Source organism: Benincasa hispida, unplaced genomic scaffold, assembly GCF_009727055.1.
Source record: "Benincasa hispida cultivar B227 unplaced genomic scaffold, ASM972705v1 Contig625, whole genome shotgun sequence".
Taxonomy (NCBI): Eukaryota; Viridiplantae; Streptophyta; class Magnoliopsida; order Cucurbitales; family Cucurbitaceae; genus Benincasa; species Benincasa hispida.
Window position 1 is genome coordinate 102,267 of NW_024064981.1, and position 14,407 is coordinate 116,673.

The following is a 14,407-nucleotide window of genomic DNA, read 5'->3' on the forward strand; positions in this document are numbered from 1 at the left end:
TCGAGTAAATAGTCAAAATGATCTATGGTACATGAATGAGGTTGGGTACCTTATTCTGGTAACACTATTGGATGCGGCCTACTCTGTAGTTGTTACAAAGAGTTGTAAAGTGCTACATACGATGTGATCCTAATTCGTACATGTTATAACATGAGGAGTGAGGGCGTCCTATGCAATGAGTTTGCATAAGATCAGGACTAAGAAATAAGTCACTCTTACTTTATAACACTGTTTACTGTTTAAGACTGATTATTTCACCTAGATGACCTAAGTAACTCGATCTTAATCCTGAGCTGACTATGAACTTCTGTTTATTTGGGATTGTCCTTAGATTTTCATAGTTGAGGGTTGGTTCAACAGCACCGGCTCAATAAGACTCTCATTCAGGGGTAAGACTGGATAGATAGCTAGGGACATAGGGTGCAAGACGGAGTTCATGCCTACCCGATTTAGGGATAGGAGAAAGATTGTTCTCTCAAGTACTGAATCCAGGTCTTGAACAAGGAGCCCCACCCTCTCACTAGGCTGAGAGAGTTTGGTTTGGTGATTGGATCATAAACCATTTGTTTATTAGAGGATCAGTAGAGACTTGAGGAATAAGACGTAATCTCGGGGACCCAGCCGTTATTACGAACAACCTGTGAACTGTTGACTTGCTGATTATGGTTAAATCATGTGGACATAATATATTTACAGTGAGGGGAATGCAATTATGGGCTTTAGTGGAATGACCCATTAGTTAATGAATGGAGATTAATCTGGTCTAATGAGTTTAGCCAATTACTCTCGAATTGTTGGAGCCCATGATCTGTAGGTCCGCGAGATCCCCCTACTAGCTCGTAACGGACTAGTTCAAGGAAATTAGTAATTATATGATATATAATTATGTTTAATTTTAGAATTAAACGGAATAAGAGAATTTATATATTTAAATATGATTTAAATATATAAAGATGGATATGTGTTGAAATTAATTTAATATTTGATATTAAATTAACTAAGTTTTATTTAATAATTAATTTATGCAATTAATTAATTTTTCATTTTTAAAATCAAATAGATTTTTTAAATCAAAATTTGATTGTTAGATAAACTTTAAAAATTGGAAAACAAAATGGAAAAATATTTTTCCATTTGTCCATCACCTAAATAGCTCACACATGAAGCATTAATCTTGCCTTTGTCTTCTCCAAGCATGAGCTGCAACTCATGCAACTCTTCTCTTTGCATGTTGATCTCCAATATAATGAAAAGATTGGAGTAAAACTTGGGGATGCAATCCATAGAGTTTTTAAGAGAGAAACTGGTTTGAAGAATGGTTCTCCAACAAGGTTGCTGCAGTGAGCTTTTCTCCTTCATCCCTTGATTCAAGCTTGTTTTGAGTCCCACAACTCAATCTAGAGCACCAAGAGAATAGTGGGGAAGATCTTGAGATGGTCTACAACAAGATATGGAGAAGATAGCAGCTGGTGATGGAACTTTGAAGAAGTTCTACAAGAGGTATGTCTTGAAACCCATTTTTCTGCAGAAACATGCTTTATATTATGTCAAAATTAGTGAATTTGAATGCTTAGATGATCCTTGTGCTTCCACTACTGTTGATACAATCCTACAAATTCTTTTTCTATTTTATGGCATTTAATATAAATCATATTTATATTAATTCCTTCAATCAAATAATAATGTATCAAATATATCATATCAATTATATCATATATAATTGTATTAATTTAATTATATCATGTATAATCAAATTCCCTCTTGTTAATTTGAACATTTCAAACTATCCCAAAAATTGATTCTCAACTTGAATCCATTGAGCTACCAAGGAGACCTTATGAACCTGTAGCTTGAATCTCCAACGGTATGTGAATAACTGACTAAAATCTTTAATCACGATATCCACCATCCGATAACTGCCAAGAACTCCACTAAAGATCGACAACTACACTCTTCACACTACAGATATATTTCTGTGTCCATTGGATATAACCAATTGACAGTACGATGACCCTTCACAAATCACTCGTAAGTAAAGCTAGGCCAAATTATCTTTTTGCCTCTATAGTTAAATCTAACTCCTTAAGTACCATTGATTCCTCTAATGAACAATAGATCATAGACCCACTATGACTAAACCCTTCTCGAGCCAAGAGAGGGTATGACGCCACATTGTTCAAGCCCCGAAATTAACCCTTAAGAGAGCAATTTATCTACTTGTCCCTGCATCGGGGAAGGAGTGAATTCTATCTTGTGTAACTAAGTTCTCAGCTCCCCAATCAGATGAATCCCTAAAATAGTAGGCTTATTGAGTCGGCGATCTGGCCACTCTCACCCATGCAAATCAAAGGACAACCTTCATAGGCAGGAGTTCACAACTCACTTAGGATTAAGGCTATGTTACCTATGGTCATCCTAGTGAAATGAAAGCCTCAATTATGAATGACGTTATATAACGAGACTAACATTTCGTGGTCTGGTCTTATACAAACTCCTTTGTATAGAATATCTCCCCTCACATGTCTAATACATGAATGATCAAGATCAAATCATTTTTAGCACTTTACAACATTTGTAACACCTACAAAGCGAGCCACACTCAGTGTCACCAGGATAAGGTATTCTTTCTTATCCATATACTACAGACCATTTAGGTTATCACTTAAATGTTTAAGTTATAATAATAACCATGGATCTTAGTTTATTGGTTTGTGGTTAATGCAACTAAAATATCACATATTTCATATACTGATGTGAATAAAATATCATATATTATAAATCACAAAGTGTTTACAAACTATAGGACTCTACGAGATTTAGGGCATCAACCCCAATAGAATATATGGGATATGTCCGAAAAAAAGACAAAGTTTTCTGTTTTGTCAAAGGGCTGAACCCGTGAAAAAAAATTTATATGAACAGAGAGTACAAGATCTCCCAGCCACATACACAGCAGCTAAACGATTGTTCGACTTAACTGATGAATCTTGAGAAATGAGGCAACAATCGAGATCCCCAACTAGAGGGAGTAAGAGTAACTGTTTAAGCCCATTGAGAAATAATGAGGGAGACAAAGACACTAGTGAGGATGGCAAACCACTTCAGTAGAAGACTAGAAATACGTGGTGAGGGCCAAATCAACAAAACTTTTATCGGCCCCCATTCTGTTACATATGCAAGGGGCAACACAAGGCAAGTGAGTGTCCGAAACGAGCAGTCTTTGAAGCCTTTCAAGCCTCATTAGCCTCGAACTTGAAAGGTAAAGTTATTCAGGTAGAGGACGAGAATATAAAAGTAGAGGAAGACGAACCCTATGAGTTGAGGCCCTAAGATTCTTAGTTGCCCTGCAAAGGAATATGGGAGAAATAAAAGAAACCCAAAAAGGCATAGTACTATATATAGATGCTTTGGTCAACCATAAATCGACCGAGAGTACCATGGTCGACTTTAAAGCCACCCATAATTTTATGTTTGAAAGAGAAGCCAGACGGTTGAATCTCTATTGGAAAGAAAGCGCAGGTAAAATGAAAACAGTTAACTCTACGACCTTGCCTATTACAGAAATGGTTAAAAGAACAGTCGTAAAGTTGGGGGATTGGAGTGGTCCTACCGATTTCGTGATCATTAAAATGGATGATTTTGACGTGGTGTTAGGGATGGACTTCTTGTTTGAGCATAAGGTAATATCGATACCCCTCACCAAATTCTTAGTGATCACAGAGTCTCGCCCACAGTTATGCATGCTGGGATCAAACAGTCGAATGGGATAAAGATAATCTTACCCCTCCAGTTGAAGAAGAACCTTACCCACGAGACAATTGAAACCACAGAAGGGAAAACCCCTGAAGAAATTCTGTGTGTCTTGGAAAAGTGTTGCGTCAAGTCGAACAGTTTACACAAGTCTCTACCTCCAAGGAGTAGGAAAAGGAAGCCCAGACGCTGAGAGTTCCTACTAGTGGACAAAGTTCAAGTAAGTTTGTGTCCATAATAGTTTCGATTGCAAGGCTAGAGAGAATGTCGCCTCGTGACCAACTATGAAGGTATGGTGGAAGTCATCGAAAAGGCTGGAAAAGCTTCTTATTGGGTGCAATTACCATCGTGGATAAAGATTCACCCTATCATCCACGTAAGTAGATTGAGACCCTATCATTCTAACCATGTTGATGAGCGATGTAGTGGTGTGATATGTCCACTTGCCACGACGAAGAGAACGATAGAGGAAGAAGTCAATGAGAAGCTTGCTGGAAAAAGCAACAGAGTTAAAAGATCTAGATGGAAGAGTTCCTGGAGAGATAGAAAAGTTATTGGGTTTTATGTCCTAAAACTCTTGGTTTGTAAACAATAAACTTATTCTGTTAATCAATATAGTTGTTATTGAAATTAGATTCAATAAAGTTGTTATTGAATACTTGAATTGCTCATTTTATTTTAGAAATAACCTAAATCTAATAATTAAGATCCATGGCTGTTAAATGAGTACTTGAAGTTTATGTGGAGACATAAGAGTAGATCAAGTTTGAGTAAATAGCCAAAATAGTCTATAGTATACGGATAAGGTTGGGTACCTTATCCTGGGGACACTATCGGGTGCAGCCTACTTTGTAGATATTTTAATGTTGTAAAATGCTACAAACAAAGTGATCTTAATTCGTTCATATGGAGATATGCAAGTGGACGCGTCCTATGCAATGAGTTTGTATAAGATTGGACCAAGAAATAAAGTCACTTTTATTTTATAATGTTGTTTACTGTTTAAGACTGACTATTTCAAAGCGATGACCTAGGTAACTTGACCTTAATCCTGAACGAACTATGAACTCCTGTTTATTTGGGATTATCCTTAGATTTGCATGGGTGATGAATGACTCAACAACGCCGACTCAATAAGGCCTCCCATTTCAGGGGTAAGACCGGATAGATAGTTGGGAACATAGGGTACAAGATGGTATTCACTCTTATCTGTTTTTAGGGATAGTAGAGAGGTTGTTCCCTTAAGTGCTTACTCGGGTTTTGAATAAGGGACCCCACTCTCTCATTGGCCTGAGAGGGAATTGATTTAGTGATTGGATGACAAATCAATTGTTCATTAGAGGATCAATGAAACTTAAAGAATAAGATGTAATCTCAGGGGTAAAACAATTTTTGACCCAACCATTATTACGAACAATTTGTGAAGGGTTGACTTACTAATTATGGTTATATCGAGTAGACACAATTATATCTACAATGAGGGGAGTGCAACTATTGGGCTTTAGTAGAGTAACCCAGTAGTTAACAAATGTTGGTTAATTAGGTTAAAGAGTTCAACCAGTTAATCTCGAATCGTTGGAGCCCATAATCTATAGGTCTATTAGGTACCCTTACTAGCTCACAAATTAATTAAACCTTAGAATAGCATGATGAAAGAATTTAAAACGTTTAAATTCGAATTGAGGGAATCATTAATTATATATGATATAATTAAACGTTTAATTAACGAATTAAACGAAATTAGAGAATTGGATAATATTTGAATATGATTTAAATATTAAAATTACATGAGTAGGGATTCATGTTTGTGGAATTAGTGGTTTAAATAATTTAATACTGGATATTAAATTTTTTTTATTTAATTATTTAAATTAGTTTTACTTAAAATTAATTATCTGAATTAGTTTTATTTAAAATTAGAAATTTGAATTTTTGGAAAATTCAAATATTAAATTAAATTTTAGATTTAATTTAAATTTTATAAAAATTTAATTAAAGAAAATTGAATTTAAACTTAAAAAAAAAGTATGAAAAACCCAATTTAGTCGATTTATCCAACTTTTATCACAATTCCCACTCTAATTCCACCTTAATTTCCACTCATTTGATGAGAATTTGGTGTTAATTTGCTGTGTAATCTGGTTGCATGGTAGAGGTGAACAAAAACTTAGTTCTGGTGCTGAGTATGGAGGACATACAATTGATTTTTGGCTGAAAGTAGGTTTAAGAAGAGTTCTTCAATTGCTCCAGAAAAACTAGTCTTTTTCTCTCTAAAATTCCTTAAATCCAAGCTCATGGATCCACAATCCAATTTAAGGTCCAAGAGAATATTAGGGAAGATCTAGTGGTGATCGACAAGCTTTTGGAGTCTTGAAGCTGAATTAGTGTATTGTAGAAGGTTTACAAAGGTATATTAGAAACCCTCTTTCCTATTTTATGAACATATTTTTTTAGTTGCTAAAATTGATGAATTAGAGTGCTTAATAATTCTATTTGCTTCCACTAATTGCATGCTAACTCCAACAAAAGTCTAAGAAAAATAAGTTCGTTGGGAGCACATAGAAGACCTCAAGGTAACTGCTCAACGATTTGCTGAGTTCGAGCAGAGTCAGTTGACAGGGATGTCAACTAATTGAGTGGAGGAGAATGTCACGGTCATGCTTGTCTAGAGTGTGTTGCCTATAGCCACATGTCCGCCTCCACCTCTTTTCACCATGCTTTCATCCTATGTATTTCATTTTGAAGGAACTCTAACTTGAGGAGAGATCCTTGAGTGGAAGCAAGATCGACCAAACTTCCATTTTTCATTGAATTTAAGTTTTATAGTAAAACAAGAACAAAATATACATTTACATAAATTATAGCATGCAATAAATAAAGGAAAACTTAGGGTTTAAAAAACCCTTGCCTTTGAAGAACACTTTCTTCAAGAATCCCTCGAACAAATCACAAACGGATCTCCTTCTCCAAACAGGACACTACCACTTGAGTACCCTCTGTATTCTCTTGGGACAAAAAATTCAAGCAAGAGTTGTAGGCTTTTCTTGAATCCTTGGAAGAGGGAAGAGAGATGGAGAGAAAGGGAGAGGGGAGAAGACCTTTTTTCTGTGAGTTTTTTTTTTTTTCAAAAGAGAACTCTTTCTCTCACTAGGAAGAAGATGAATCTAAAAAAAAAACTCCTGTTCTCTCACTCACCCCACATATATGACTAAGAGAAATTAGTTGGAAAGGAAGTTGTATCTCCCTCCCTTTAATTAATTAATATTAATTTAATAAAATTAAATCAATAATAATTATACACATAATAACAACCTTATTATATGTATATAAACTATATGTTATATCCCATATAACATATAATCTATAATTACATATTGTATCAAATACAGTATATCCTATAGATGTATTTTCTCTCAACAATACATGGTATTCAATATAAATCACATTTATATTAAATTCACTTATATGAAACTCATTCATATAATTAATATTTGAAATATATTCAAATATTTAATTTCTCTCAACTTATTTATGGTATTTAATATAAATCATATTTATATTAAATTTAATTACATGAATCTCATTCATATAATTAGTATTTGAATCATATTCAAATTCCTCTCATTTTACAAATACATTATATTAATTATATCTCATATATAATTAATTTAATTAATTATATCATATATAATTAATTTGAACATTTCAAATTAATCCAAAATTATTCTCAATTAAATCTCTGTTGAGCTACATAGGGACCTTATGGACCTATAGATTGAAGCTCCAACGGTATTCGGATAATTAACTAAAATCTTTAATTAAATTACCAAACATTCGTTAACTGTCAGTCATTTCACTAAAGACTGACAACTGCACTCTTCACACTACATATAAATTTATGTGTCCATTTGATATGACCAATCAACAGTGCGATGAACCTTCAAAAATTGCTTGTAAGTATAGCTGGGCCAAAAATACCGTTTGCCCCTGTAGTTACATCTAACTCCTTAAGTACCACTGATCCCTCTACTAAACAATAAGTCATAGTCCAACTATGACCACCTCTCAGGCCAAGAGAAGGTGATCACTATGTTCAAGACCCGGAATCATTTCTTAAGCGAGCAATTTATCTACTTACCCCTGCATCAGGGAAGGAGTGAATTTGTCTCGTGTAACTGTATTCCCAACTCCCCAATCAGACGAATCCCCAAAATTGTAGGCTTGTTGAGTTAACAATCTGGCCATTTTTACCTATACAAATCAAAGGACCGTCTTCATGAGTATGAGTTCACAACTCACTCAAGATTCAAGTGTTGTCACTTATGGTCATCCAAGTGAAATGTAAGTCTCTATTATTAACGACGTTATATAAAGAGACTAATCATTTCGTGGTCCGATCTTATACAAACTCTTTGTATAGGATACCTCCGCTCACATGTCTCCACATGAATGATCAGGATCGAATCATTTGTAGAAGTTTACAACACTTGTAACACCTACAAAGCGGTTCGTATCTGTAGTGTCACTAGGATAAGGTACCTAGCCTTATTCATTTACTACAAACCGTTTAGGTTATTATTTAAATAAAATCCACTTGTATGTTTCTACATACTTGTTTAAATTACATGACATAACCTCAGATCTCAGTTTATTGGATTGAGTATATGCTGATAAAATGACACTTATTTTATTAACAATAATATATTTATACAAAGTTTACAAACTACGAGATTACAAGAGATTTAGGACACCAATCCCAACATATTTTGCTAGTTAGTTTACCTTCTATGTACTTTTCTTAGTGTATGCCACTCGCCCATTTCTATATGCAAGGGTGGCATATGTCTTTTTGTTCAAAATGCACTATATAAGGGTAAGACTAATCATCATCTCCTCATACCCGAGAGTTGTATGCTATAAAGTCGTTGTTGTTGCTTATTGTTTTCTAACTGTACGACTAATCTTCATTGTGTTGAGTTGTATGTCCTAAAACTCATAGTTTGTAAAATTAAATATATTTTATTTTCAATAAAGATATTATTGAGGTTTATTTAATAAAACTATTATTGAATATGTAAATTGCACTTGTAAAAATTAAATCCAATAAACTAACAACTCCCTGCTATAGCATGAATACTTGAACCTTATGTGGAGACATAAAAGAGGATCAGGTTTGGGTATATAGCCAAAATGGTCTATAAGTATAAGTATAGGGTTAGGTACCTTATCCTGGGAACACTATGGATGCGGCCCCCTTTGTATTTGATATAAACGATATGATCCTAAAATCGTTCAAGTGGAGACATCCTATACAAAAGATGTTGACATAAGACCGAACCACGAAATAATCATTTTTTTATAACTACCCTTTATTATTAAAAATGACTATTTCAATCTGATAACTTAAGGTAACTTGATCTCAATCTTGAGCTAACTATGAACTCTTGTTTATTTGAATTATTCTTTAATCTATGTGGATGAGAGTGACTCAACAGCGCCGCTCAATAAACCTCTCATATTAGGGGTAAGACCAGGCAGATAGTTGGGGATATAGTCCTACAAGATGAAATTCACTCCTATCTCCTTCAAGGTTAGTAGATAGGTTATTCCCTTAAGTACTGACTCTTGGTCTTGAAAAAGGGGCCTCACCCTCTTTATGGCTGAGAGGGACTCAGTTTATTGGTAGGACCATAGACAAATTGTTCATTAGTGGATCAGTGGAGACTTAAAAAGCAAGATGAGTTACAGGGGTAAAATGATAATTTTGACCTAGCTGTTAATATGAACAATCTGTAAAGGATCAACTTATTGATCATGGTTAAATCAAGTGAATGAAAATATATCTACAGTGAGAAGAGTGCCAACTACTGGATTTTAGTGGAGTGACCCGATAGTTAACGAATAATGTTGATTAATTTGATTTAAAGAGTTTAGTCAATTAATCTTGGATCATTGAACTCATGATCTGTAAGTCCATTAGGTCCTTACTAACCCACAAATGGACTAAATCTTGTAATAGCATGATGAGAGAATTTGAAACCTTCGAATTCGAATTAAGGGAATCATTAATTATATATGATATAATTAATTGTTTAATTATCAATTTAAACAAAATTGGATAATTTGATAATATTTAAATTTGATTTAAATATTAATTACATGAATAGAGATTCATGTTGGGATTTGGTGTTTCATTAATTTAATATTTGATATTAAATTAAATTATTTAATTAATTTTATTTAAAAATTAATTAATTTTGATTAATTTATTTTTGAATATTAATTATTGAATTAATATTTCAAAATTAAATTTCATTTTGAAAATTAAAATAATTGATTTCAACTACAATTGTTTTTAAGGGAAAAGCAATTTAAAAAAAATGAAATTGCATTTTGCATAAAAAATTGGAAAATGCATTTTGAGTGGGGTTTTCCAAATTGAGACACCAAATTCCCACTCAATTTGGTGAGGACTTGGTGTCAATTCTTCATGTAATCAGATTGTATGAAGAACGAGCTTAAAAATAGGTCAATTTGGCTAAATGCTGGGATTAATGCATGCTGAAATACTTAAGAAAATTATTCTTCTTCACAAGTTACACCAAAGCTGAAACTCTATTCTTTTTCCTTTAAAATTTTGTCTCATTTTGGATTCCACCATCCAATCTAAGGACCAAGAAAATAGTAGGAAAGATCAATTGGTTGTCTACAACCTGTTGGAGAAGAAATCAAGCTGGATTTTGAAGATTTGAAGAGTTCATCAAAAGTAAGTTTCTCAAACCCTATTATCTTGTTATGAACATGCTTACTTGATTGCTAAAATTAATGGAATTAGAGTGTTTAAGATTCAAATTGATTCCACTGGTTCATTGTCAACACCAACACATTGCTTAATCATGTTTTCAAACATTTGCGAAGACCTTTTTCTCTAAACCTGTTTCCTAAAACATTTTTCCAAGAACGAGGGTGGAGGTTGTGAGAAACGCCCATTATGCCATGGTTATTCGAATTTGGATTGATTGACTTGTTTGAGGGAAAGAACAAGTGCCACACAGTCGCCTTGAGACTCTTTGCGATTGCGGCACCGGGCATCATCCATTTTTATGCATCTCTTTTCACCACTCACATTTTAAAAAAAAATTAAAATATTTTAAAAAAAAAGTAAAAAGCAAAATTTATCATGTGTGGTAAGTTATGGTTGGACAATTTGGTAGGATGCACAAAGATAGATGATGTCCGAAATGCATCTAAGTATTTTTTTTATAATAGTATATTTTATGGTTAATAAAAAGTTTTGTTTGACAATAATAATATTGCTTATTGAAATCAAAGTATCTAAAAAAAATAGATCATATGATAGTGTTATTTTGTGCTTGGTATTAGAAAAAGGTTATGAATCTAGTGTTATTTTGTGCTTGGTATTAGAAAAAGGTTATGAATCTGTAACCATCTTAAATTTAAATAAAATGAAAACCTCCTAAAAATTAACATTGCAAAATTTGGAAGTTGTTTAATCTTTTAAAGTAGGAAAAAAAAGATAAGAATGACTACAAAAGAACTTATTATAAGAACAACAATAATAATAATTTGAGTATGAAATGATCTAATGTTAAAAATAGCAACAATTAAAGATAAAATGAAGACATTATTATGAATATTATAATAATAATAAATAGATGTCCATTACTTAATATCCCAAAAGCCATGTGTCATTTCATGTTGTCCATGTGCCTTGTAATTATTCATGTTTGGTGTCCATATAAGTCCACATCCTACTTACCATTTTATCTATAAATAGTGACATTTGGTGGATCTAAAAATCTTCGGCAAATTCCATACAAATTGGAAAAAAGTGGAGAAATTTGAGAATTTTCTCATTTATTATTTTGTTATTTTATTTTTTATTTATATATTATGTTTTATTTTTTTATTATTATATTATATTTATTTTAATATTATATTTTATTACCATCTGTGTTTCCGTTGTGCTCCTCAAATTCACAACACTTTATCAACACGAGTTCCAATCGTTTTTCCCGCTAAAGATAGGTCCTAAAGATTGTCGGTTTTTCTCCCTTCATTATAATTAGTAAATTTAATATTATTTTGCATATTCAATATTTATTAAATTTCTAACATAAGTACACTATTTTTAGTAGTGTTGCCATGACAAATCTCACAAAATTAGAATTTATCACCCTTGATATTAATGATAATAGTTATTTTTCATGGGTACTTGAAGCTGAAATCCACCTGGATGCTATGAATCTTGGGGAAACTATTAAAGAAAGAAATACGACATCCAGTCAAGACAAAACAAAAGCTATGATTTTTCTTTGTCATCATATCCACGAGGGATTGAAAATGAAGTATCTTACAATAAAAAATCCCCGTATCTTATGAAAAAATTTGAAAGAGAGGTATGATCATACAAAAAACAGTTATTCTTCCTAAAACTCGTTATGAGTGGATGCACTTGAGGCTACAAGATTTCATATCACTAAGTGATTACAACCATACATTATTTAAAATCAGTTCAAAATTGTTATTATGTAGAGAGAAAATTATTGATTCTGATATGTTAGAGAAGACATTTTTTATATTTCATGTCTGATATGTTAGAAAAGACATTTTCTATATTTCATGTCTCGAATATGCTTTGCAGCAGCAATATCAAGAGAAAGGTTCTAAACAGTATTTTGAATTAATTTCATATCTTCTCGTGGTCGAACAAAATAACGAGTTATTGACGAAAAATCATGAATCTCGACCAATCGGAACAACACCATTCCCTAAAGTGAATGTGGTGAATGTTAATAATCGTAATCGAGGTCGTGCTCGTGCTCGTGCTTGAGGTCATGATCATGGTAGAGGAAGAAATAATTATTATTTTCATGTTGGTCGCTCGAATCATTCAAATTTCAAAAGAACCATGCAAAATGATGATCACAAAGGAAAAATTCCACAACATAAGAGTTCAAAGAGGGTGAGGGTTGAAAATAAATGCTTCTGATGCGGAATGACTGAGCATTGGTCACGTACTTCTCATACGTCAAAACACTTAGTTGATCTCTATTAACCCTCCCTGAAGGAAAAAAGAAAAAAATGTGGAAGCAAATTTTGCATACTAGGATAATGATATATTTGACCCATCCCATATGACAAATTTGAATGTGGAGGACTTCTTTGAATCTCCTGAAGAGAAGATTGACGTAGTTGATGGAACATCAAGTGTTTCTTTTGATTTTAAAAATATCTAGACTTAATGTTGTTGTTGTTTTTATCTATCTTCATTTTTCTTTGGTAACTTTTGTATATTTTAAGTGTTTTTTTTCTTATTGTAATTATTTTCTTTTAATGAAGAAACATGGATCATTTTCATATGTTGGATATTTAAAAAATAAGCAAAGAGGATTTACGTCTGGCAGATAGTGGCAACTATACATACAATACGTACAAGTAAAAAATATTTTTCCAAACTGACAAGATTGGAAGAAAAAGTCAATACAATAGTTTCAAGTTCTGCAAATCTAATCGAAAGTTTTGAAAAAGAAAATATTATTTTGTTTAGAGGAACAAAATTTACAATTGACAATGCATTGTTCTCTAGTCAATCAAAGAGAAATCTTCTAAGTTTTAATGATATATATTGCAATGATTATCACATTGAGACTGATAGTAAGAATAATGTGGAATATCAATGTATCATATCCACTATCTCAAATGAAAATCGTATATCGGAAAAGTTGTCTGCTTTATCTTTTGGATTATATTATACTCATATACGAGTAATTGAAACATATGCAACAATGAACCTAAAGTTAATGAATCCAGACATATTTACAATTTGACATGACCAATCAGGTCATCCAAGATCTATAATGATGAGAAGAATTATTGAGAATTCAAATGGACATTCATTGAAGAGCCAGAAGATTCTTCAATCTAATGAATTATCATGTAATGCTTACTCTCAAGGAAAATTGATAATTAGACCATCACCAGCTAAAGTGGGGACTGAATCACCTGCATTTTTAGAATGAATTCATAGTGATATATATGAACCTATTAACCCACCAAGTGGACTATTTAGATATTTTATGGTATTAATATATGCATCTAGTAGATGGTCACACGTGTGCTTATTATCAAGTCGAAATCTTGCATTTGCAAGATTACTTGCTCAAATAATTAAGTTAAGAGTACACTTTCCTGATTATACAATTAAGACCATTCGTCTTGATACTGCTAGCGAATCTACATCCCAAGCTTTTGATAATTATTGTATGTCAATTGGGATAAGTACTGAACATCCTACAGCTCATATTCATACACAAAATGGTTTAGCAGAATCATTAATAAAAGGTTTGGAACTAACTACAAGACCATCACTTATGAGAGCTAAGCTTCCTTCATCTATAGGGGGACCTGCTATTTTGTATGCAGCATCATTTGTATGCATTAAGCTAGTAGCTTATCATAAGTACTCGTCATTACAATTAGCTTATGAACATAAGCAAAATATTTCCCATCTAAGAATTTTTGGATGTGCAGTATATATTCCAATTGCTCCACCACAACGCACTAAGATGAGTCTTCAAAGAAGGTTAGAAATATATGTTGGATATGATTCTCCATCAATTACTAAATATCATGA